Source organism: Lagenorhynchus albirostris, chromosome 5, assembly GCF_949774975.1.
Source record: "Lagenorhynchus albirostris chromosome 5, mLagAlb1.1, whole genome shotgun sequence".
NCBI classification, from domain to species: Eukaryota; Metazoa; Chordata; class Mammalia; order Artiodactyla; family Delphinidae; genus Lagenorhynchus; species Lagenorhynchus albirostris.
Window position 1 is genome coordinate 56,105,757 of NC_083099.1, and position 9,764 is coordinate 56,115,520.

The following is a 9,764-nucleotide window of genomic DNA, read 5'->3' on the forward strand; positions in this document are numbered from 1 at the left end:
TGTGTCTTAAGCCATAAATGCTATGATGAGATTTGCATTCCAACAAAGCCACTCTCTATGTGACAGAGGATGGACCAGAATGGGGTTAAGACCTTGCGTTCCAGCTTCCCACAGAACCTGAGATTAGGGTAAACTCTTGGAGCTTGTCTCTTCCACATCTAACACCTTCTTTTGCATCCCTCACATAACGCAACCCAGGCCCTTGAAATTTGTCATGTGTCATTTATTCCCAATGATGTGCAGAGCACCAATCTGAATCACAAGTGATTTTCACTGTTGAATCAGTAATAAGAGAAGCCCCTGCCCTCCTGTAGCTTCTATTTCAATGTACTATAAATTTGTTCATTTCAATTAACATCTTTTAAGCCTTTCACTTCTCTGCTTAGGATATACCTCCATGTGTCCACCATAGGAAAGATCTAGATAAAGATGGCTTAGATCTGTGAAAAATTCAGTTGCTCTGGAAGATATCACCTAAGTTGAATCAGGGTGGCTTTGAATGAGGGCTGTAAGCTGGCTTCGGTGGCCTTGTATATAAGGAAAAAATTATATGAGACGCAGTGCTTAAACTGGAGCTGGGGTGAAAATAAAGCATCTGAAATCTTGACCGACTTGATGAGAGAAGGCCAAAAATTAAGACAGAGCTGGAAGTATATGATGGGATAAGAAGGGCAGAGGATGTGATGACTGCAAGTAACAACTTCTGAAGAAGTAGCTGATTGGTTTTATATATGAGATACCGTTAGAGTGTTACCTTTTGCATTTTCCCCTTCACCACAAATTTAATAACTTTATTTTCGCTGCGGCTCCATCAATTTTAGTTTGGTTGTGCTATGATTCACTTCCCCAGAGCATTTGCATAATAGGTATCCTGCAGGTTTCATTTCTGTTAAATCACTGCTTTGTGGGGGGAGAAGGGGGGTGGATTCCAGGCGTGCTCCAGACTTTGAGTTAAGTTTTGAGACTAAAAGGAGATTGCATTTCCTGATTGCTAAGTTACCTCTGCTGTTCACTAAGAAATTATTTTCCCTATAACACTTCCGTTTGTATACTCGATAAAGTTAATATCTGTGAAATCAGTTGATTCTCACTGTACTAAATTATACCGAAATAGACAGAAGATTGACTTCCTGGTACTGAGGAGAGAAAATTCTCAATGTCTTTTGACTTATTATCTCTGGCAGTTGGAAAGAATTACAACAAAACACAAAATTACTTTCCAGGGTATGTTTAGAGAGCAAAGAAAATTAATGGAGGGACGGATTCTTAGGGTATTTTTCCTTTTGACAAAGATTTCTATTTCCTGTCAAACATTTGCTCTGAAATGAACTGGAGGAACACGATGTAAATTAATTTATCTATGCCTTAAGAAACACCTGAGGTTTAATTGCCTCTGCAATATTTACGTTTACATAAATAATTCAATGGCAAATTAATCCAGCTTTTATAATTATCTCCCACAGACGCACATGGCTCAGCCCCAAGGACTTAATTGCAGCTTGATGAAGGTACTTAGGTCACTACAACCAATAAACCATATAGAAAATTCTAAAGACATAAAGGAAAGAAAGCCATAGCTTTCAAGCCTAAGCTCTTAGGAAGAAATATAGTATTTGCAGTTGATCCTAAACACTGTGGGCTTCAGGAAACAGCACTATTAATGATGAACTTTCTAAAAATACACTGTTTCAACCTCATCCAAGAGCTAGAGCACACCAGATCCTTCAGTCCACAGTTGAGTGGCACCTTTCCTGTGAACTCTATATCTCCCACATAACCTGGTGGGAACAGTTGTCTCCCCCGTATTGTTTCGTACACCATCTTCAGTCATTCGTTCTACACTGAGCTCCTCTTCTCCTCTCACTTTGCTCACTCCCCTTTCATTCTGTCCAGAGCCAAGGCTGTCATCCCAGACCAGCTTTCAGGTAGAGGAGGGCCAGGTGAGCTCAGTTCCAGCATTTTACTGGACCCTTCTCCAGCCAGAGGACGACGTTCTCTTCTTCCAAGAATTCATATTTGAAAATTCAGAATTCAAACAATCATACATCCTGTCACTTGCTAGTTGGAATAGTAACTAAAATTTGGCATTGAATTTTATGGCTTATTAAGGAATTCAGTTATCTAATCTGGTTTATGCTACTCCAAACCGAACCGAAGGAATTAGTATAATTCAGTTGTATAGATAAGGAGACTGAGGCTCGAAGAGGTTAAGAAGTTTTCTCCACGTGAACAAGATAATTTGTAGAGTCAGGTTTGAATACAAGTCTCATCCTAGCGCGAGCGCCCTGCGGACTTGGGTTCACTACTCCATACTAGACCCAGAACAGTGCCTGCACATAGTAGGCTCTCACTAAATATTTGTGCAATGAAAGGATTGTAGCGTCATGCTCTTTGCTCTGCATCACATTGCCTTCCTAGGAAATATATGATTCCTCCATCCTCCATTCTCCTTCCCACATCCAGCCTAGACATCAAATTTAGGTGATTATTACCTGGACGTCAACGCCACACTCACACCTCGCTTTGTTTCAAAGCCTCCCCGCATGATTCTGCTCATATTTCATAATCACATAAGGGAGCATTTGGTCATGCACCATCTTATACTGGCTTCTATTGTATGTTGGTCTTGTCTTCAGTTCCTTTCACTCTTCCTTATTTCAACCAAGCCAGGTATGTCTGTTAATCTACAGGTGGGATCCATTTATACTGAAGCTTAAATAACTCAACAGCAAAATTTTGGCAAGGCAGCAAAAGCCGAATCATTTTAACACTTGCTACTACAAGCAGAAAAAGTAGATAGGAAAAGAGGGGAAGGAGACACAAAGTCACAGAGAAGGATTCTTCTAAGTAACAGTCAATTCTTTCCCTGCTAGAAGCTAGAAGTCTGTGAGAACCCCCCTAGCCACAGCAGGAGGGAGAATTCATTTTACTGCATTTTGCACAGTGAATTTGTAGTAAGGAGAGCTGCACCTCCTAGAACTTGTGCAGAAATAAGTCATGCCGCCTGGCTGATGGCTTCCACAATATCCTAGAGAGGAGGAATTCGTGAGGAACACCAGCACCAGGCAGCAGCTACACCTGTAAATTAGTTTTAAATCCTGTACGGATGTATACAGACATGGGTGTGATGTTTAAGTAAACACTTTGGTTTTTTTGATCATATATATTCACTCACTTTTGGTTTTTATTTTCACTATACAAACTTTTTCAAGTACATTTAACAAGGTAGAAGCCCATGCTGGCTGTCGTCACCATAGGGGTGCCCAGACTGAGGAGGCAGGAGAGTAGGCTGCCTGATAAAGCCAGTTCTTTATAGGCTTGAAATCAGTCCGGCCCTGAATGAGAACATGTAAGAACTTCTTGACTCAAGTGCCTTCCTTTTCCTGTTTCTTAGCTGCACACTTTTCCGTATCCTGATCTGGATAGAAGTTTTAGCTGGGCCCCTACCCTTACCTGCCCTCACTATAGGCTTATTCCTAATACCTTCTGCAGATGATATTTTGGAGTAACTCTGCCTACGTAGACTGACAGTCTCTCTCTACTTCACCATATCCTGTGTCTGCACCTCCGTGTGTTCCCTTGGTCTAGCTGAAACTCGAGTTATGTCCAACATTTCTCCTTTCTCTCCTACATATAAAAGAGCAAATATTCAATAACATATGTATTGAATTAAAGCTCATGCAAGTCTGAAAATTTTAAAAAGCATAAATACTTTCAGATGTTGAAATACAACAGTATGTAGTTTCTGAACCTGTGATCTGTAAATGGATTCCATGGGGCCTCCCTTCAAATTGTACGAAAATTTTCACAGTGGATACAAATGTTCATTTTTCTGGGATGAGCCTAATTAACTGTTATCAGTTTCTCAATGGGATCTACTGCTAAAAACAGAGTTCTACTACCAAAAACTCTAAAGATTGCCCCCCGAAAGCAAAGAGATCAGATCTTTTAAAATAAAATAGGTCATGTTTCTCCAGAGTCACAGTCCTTTTTGTTATGTAAGGTCCCTGTCCGGGATAAGGGGAGGGCAAACAGGCGTCACCGTAGACCTCAAGCTCCTCTACATCAATATTTACAGGGTTTGTGTTGGAGAACCCACTTTAACAGTCACACTTGGATGGCCATGGGCACAGCAAGATACAACCACAGTGAAGAAATGGAGTCCATCTAGAAAAACTATCTCGCAAAATTAGTTCCTGTCTAAAAAGCAAGACTGAAGAGTCTCTTCTACAGAAGTATTTGAGGGCTTCAATTATCCTGAGGGCCTCTCTGAGCCCTTTGATATCCAAATTATTCCCGTTCAAAGGGCCTCTGAGGCCACTATTGCAGCTGATTTTCCATTCTTCAGTTGTTAACTGGTCTAACTCTGCCAGATACTCATTTCTCAGTGTAAGTCCCCCAACATCACTTACTTGAAATCCCCCATCTTCTGTAAAATTTGCAGTTGCACATTTCAGTTTGCTTTGTTTTTGCACTGGAACACTGAGCGTTGATACCCTGGGTGGCTGGACGCAAGGATTAAGCAGGAAATCTCTAACAGCAGACATCTTATAACTGGTCAGTTAAATTAGTGAATATTTTTATGCTGCTATATTCTAACAACTTTGTAACTGCTGTGAGTCAAAAAAAATATATTCAGATAATCAGAAACCCCTAAACATCAAAATGTTAGCAGCAGTGATCCCTAAGCAGTGGTATTATGGGTAATAAAAATAACTCACACTGAATGCTCACTGCGCATTGCATGCAAAGCACTCTGCAAGCATGACCTCATCTAGTATTCACAGAAACCCCCTGAGAGAGACCATTATTTCTCTCTTTTCAAATGAAGCACCTGAGGTTTAGAAAGGTCAACACACTTACCCAAGGTCACACTGGTAAGTGGCAGGGCTGGGATTTAACTCGGCTAACTGACTTCAGAGCCCAGGCTCTTAACCTTGCACTTTTTTGTATTTGCTTCTTTCATATATAAAAAAAAAATTATTACATAAAGGGGGAAAGGGGGTTATTTTTTAAAACCACTGAGTACAACTATCACCTTGTACAGCTTTTCAAAGTCATACTCCCTAATCTGTTTATGGTCCATTTGATAAATATCACCTATCAAAGCTTATTTCTCTGGGGTTTTATTAGAACAGGCACTTAAATTTCTTTTAAAAAGTGAACCCGTGTCCCCTGCATCGGCAGGCGGACTCTCAACCACTGCGCCACCAGGGAAGCCGAAAAGTGAACATTTTAGTCACAGGTTTTTGACCACTAGCCAGTATCTCCGGCTAGAAGCCTGTGGCATTTGTTGTTTTCAAAGTCCCTCTTTTGGCAAGAATACGAATTCACCTCTCTCTCCTAAGTGCCTCAACATTGAGGGCCACAAAAAAAGAGCTGAACGAAAGAGGAAGGACCAGAAACTGCATTCTATCCCACAGGGGACAGGAGAGATTTAGAATTTGTATTTACTCATTTGTTCAGTGGATTTTAAGTATTATCTGTATAGGCTTCCATTCACTTTATGTTATTAATATTAATACTTTATTCATAATATTTATGTAGTAATGTGACTGTATTAAAGTTCTCCAGAGAAACAGAACCAGTAGGATATATATAGATATGTATAAGAGGAAACTTATTATAAGAATTGGCTCAGGGCTTCCCTGGTGGCACAGTGGTTGAGAGTCCGCCTGCCAATGTTGAGGACACGGGTTCGTGCCCCGGTCCAGGAAGATCCCACATGCCGTGGAGCGGCTGGGCCCGTGAGCCATGGCCGCTGAGCCTGCACGTCCAGAGCCTGTGCTCCGCGGCGGGAGAGCGGGAGAGACCACAACAGTGAGAGGCCCACGTACCGCAAAAAAAAAAAAAAAAGAATTGGCTCATACAGTCATGGAAGCCAAGAATGCCACAATCTGTACAATCTGTGGTCTACAAGCTGCAGAACCAGAAAGGCTGATGTTGCCATTCAGTCCAAGTCAGTAGGGCTGAGAAGCAAGGGGAGTCAATGGTGTAACTCCCAGTCCAGGGGAGGAGTAGAGGGTAAATAAACCCCAGAGTCTGAAGGCCCAAGAACCAAGAGCACCAATGTCCAGGGGCAGGAGAAGATGGATGACCCAACTCACAATGAAAGACAATTCACCCTTCACCGTTCAGACCCTCAACAGATAGCCATTATCAGCGTGGGTGGGCATTAACCAATCTTCTTTACTCAGTCTACTGAATCAAACCCATCTCTTCCAGAAGCATCCTCATAGACACACCCAGAAATAATGTTTATTCCAGCTATCTGGGCATCTTTTAGCCAAGCTGACATATAAAATTTAAAATTAACCATCACAGTGACCTTGGAGAACTCTGAACAGCCCAGAGCTTAGGGAAACCACTTACGTCAGACTGTTCAAAAATGCCAATAAGGAGCCTTGAGTAGCAAAACTATAGGACCAGAAAGATGTTAAGAGTAGGAATGGAGGTGAGGCACACTTCAAACAGACTTTGGGAATGATAAGAAGGTGATGGAAAGAATATAGTCTTAGGAGGCAGCTGGAAGAGGGCAGTACTCCCAGACCTCCCACCCTGTGTTCCCCCCTCCCCATAACAGTGTTGGCAGCAGCTCTGTGGCAGCATAGGTGGTAGCCAGTACCAAGGGAGCTCGTCCCAGCTCTGGCGCCATCAACGCTGGAGCAACTTGACATATCAGACACTACATGTTATAAAACCAATAGCAGAATCCCCAGTGCCTCACATAACTCCCCGTAATAGCATCAGGGCTTATTGGAGACTGGTTAGATTTTTCAGTTTTCTTTCAAAGAAGTCAACATATTGTAGACTAATATCTGGACTGAGTAAAAACTATTGTAGACTAATATCTGGGCTGAGTAAAAACATCCATAGTAAAAACTATGGATGAAACTATCTGGACTCCAAAGGATAAAAGAAAGAATTTCTTGTTAGTGAGATATGGCCTTATTAGTACCCAAGGCTGGTGAAGCAATAGTATGCTGTATTTACAGAGCTTATATGTACACTTTTATATGATTTTCCATTTTACCTTAACTGATTTTTATTGAGCACATATTTGAGGGATTTTATATTTATATAATTAAGCCCATCAGCTTGTTTATACTACTTTTATATTGCTCTCACATTAATATAGTTCACAGTCCCAGAGCATGCCCTGTGTGCCAAATACTAAGTTGAAGACTTAAATTAGAAGTCTAATTTGTCTAATGTAGTAGACATTAGACTTAAATTCAACCCAATAGCTCTAAACTTATTGCCCTTTATAACCAGAATAATCCTTTCTCATGTCTTATAATTTTGTATTCTTTCTGTAATTTCATTTTTTTTTTACAGTGTGTGAAATGAGGCATGGGTCTAAGTATATTTATCTCCATACCAATAATTAGTATGTCTAAGAGCAGGAGTCCACAAACAATGGCTTGCGGGCCAAATCTGGCCTGCTGCCTGTTTTTGTAAACAAAGTTTTATTGAAACAGAGTTACACTCATTTGTTTACATATTTTCTACAGCTGCTTTCACACCACAAAGGCAGAGGTGAGAATTTGCAAAGCCGAAAATATTTACTATCTAGCCCTTTGCCTAAAAACACTGATCACACAGTCTCCCAAGGCAAAAGAAATCGAAGCAAAAATAAACAAATGGGACCTAATCAAACTTGAAAGCACAGCAGAAGAAACCATCAACAAAAAGACAACTTACAGACTGGAAGAAGATATTTGCAAATGATGTGACTGACAAGGGGTTAATATCAAAAATATACAAACAGCTCATACAACTCAATATCAAGAAAACAAACAACCCAATGAAAAAATGGCAGAAGACCTAAATAGACGTTTTTCCAAAGAAGACATACAGATGGCCAACAGGCACATGAAAAAAAGCTCAACATTGCTAATTATTAGAGAAATACAAATCAAAGCCACAAGGAGGTATCACCTTACACCTGTCAGAATGGCTATCATCAAAAAGTCTACAAATATTAAATGCTGGAGAGGGTGTAGAGAAAAGGGAATTCTCCTACACTGCTGTTGAAAATATAAATTGGTGCAACCACTATGGAAAACAGTATGGAGTTTCCCTAAAAAAACAGAACTATCACATGATCTAGCAATTCTACTCCTGGGTATGTGTCTGGGAAAAAAAATAACTCAAAATGATACATGCGCCCCAATGTTCATAGCAGCACTATTTACAACAGCCAAGATGAGGAAGCAACACAAGTACCCATCAACAGATGACTGGCTTAAGACATGGTACATATATACCATGGACTATTACACAGCCATAAAAAAGAATGAAATATTGCCATTTACAGCAACATGAATGGACCTAGGGAATATTATGCTTAGTGAAGTAAGTCAAAGACAAATATTTTATGATATCACTTATATGTGGAATCTAAAAAATAATACCAGTGAATCTACATGCAAAACAGAAACAGACTCACAGACACAGAGAACAAACTTACGGTCACCAGAGGGGAGAAGAAGTAGGGGAGGGACAAATTAGGACCATGGGATTAACAGACCCAAACTACTATACATACAACAGACAAGCAACAAAGATTTACTGTATAGCACAAGGAATTATAACCAATATCTTTTAATAACCTATAATGGAATATAATCTGGGAAAAAAACCTCTCAATCACTATGCTCCATACCTGAAACACCATAGTTCAATTAAAAAAAAAATTTGAAGGGGAAAAAAAGTAGTGATCACATAATTATTTCTCTTTTCATTGTTTTTATCTCATCTCATTTGTTATTGCTTTTTAATTCTTTTCTGAGTCACCATATGAAAAGTACCAGACAATGTAAAAAAAAAAAGTTTTTAATATTTTAAAAATTTAACCCAAACTTTTCCTTTACTGATGTTTACTGTTTTAGATTATATTAATTAAATGTCAAAAGTTGCTCAAGTGAAGAGATATAGATGAACAAACTAATTGTCGTTATTTACCGTTACTATAACAATAGTTAACAAGCAACAATACCTCATTGCCATACAATAATAGGCATTTATTTAGATCATGCCTCTGCTGAGGGTCTAAGCTACTGGTCTAAGCCAGGCCAACTCGTACCACTCTTCCACATGGTACTAGCTGATAGGAGAGTACCACTCTCCTATCAAACCTCTTCCTGGGACCAGGAGGCTACCCTTGGTAGGATTTTCTCATGATGGCAGAAACCTACAAGGTTTCTCAAAACCTAGACTCAGGACCGGCACAGTGACACTCTCACCACATCCCATTGGCCAAAGCAATTCACAAGGTCAACCCAAATTCAAGGGGCAGGAAACTATACTGCAAAGTCACACAGCAAAAGGCAAGGCTGCAGGGACAGATGAAGAACTGTGGTCCATGAGACAATCTATCACACATGGGTACACATGTGAACTTTAAAGTACATTTGCATTTCTACATGATATAATTTTTTTTTTAAATATGGAACGCTTCACGGATTTGCATGTCATCCTTGCCCAGGGGCAATGCTAATCTTCTCTGTATTGTCCCAATTTTAGTATATGTGCTGCTGAAGCGAGCACATCTACATGATATAATTTTAATATTTAATCCTGATGAAGGTTCTAGGAATTAGGTATTATCATTGTTGCCGTTTAAGAATGACGAAGCTGAGTCAGGGCTTCCTCCTTGCCCAATGTCAAACAGTCTGGAAGTGGCAGAAGAAGGATTGAATCCAAGCCTATTTCCAAAGGCTTTTCCTCTGGGCAGTATTTGCATTATTAAATTTGTCTAG

At 40.0% G+C, this 9,764-nt stretch overlaps 1 non-coding gene across 1 annotated transcript; it reads right to left on the reverse strand.

Annotated features, from left to right (window-relative positions):
* Positions 1 to 9,445: 9,445 nt before the first annotated feature.
* On the reverse strand, positions 9,446 to 9,552 carry LOC132521447 (U6 spliceosomal RNA). The gene has a single exon (XR_009540894.1). It is a non-coding gene; the product is annotated as a U6 spliceosomal RNA (small nuclear RNA).
* Between the last annotated feature and the right edge of the window lie 212 nt (positions 9,553 to 9,764).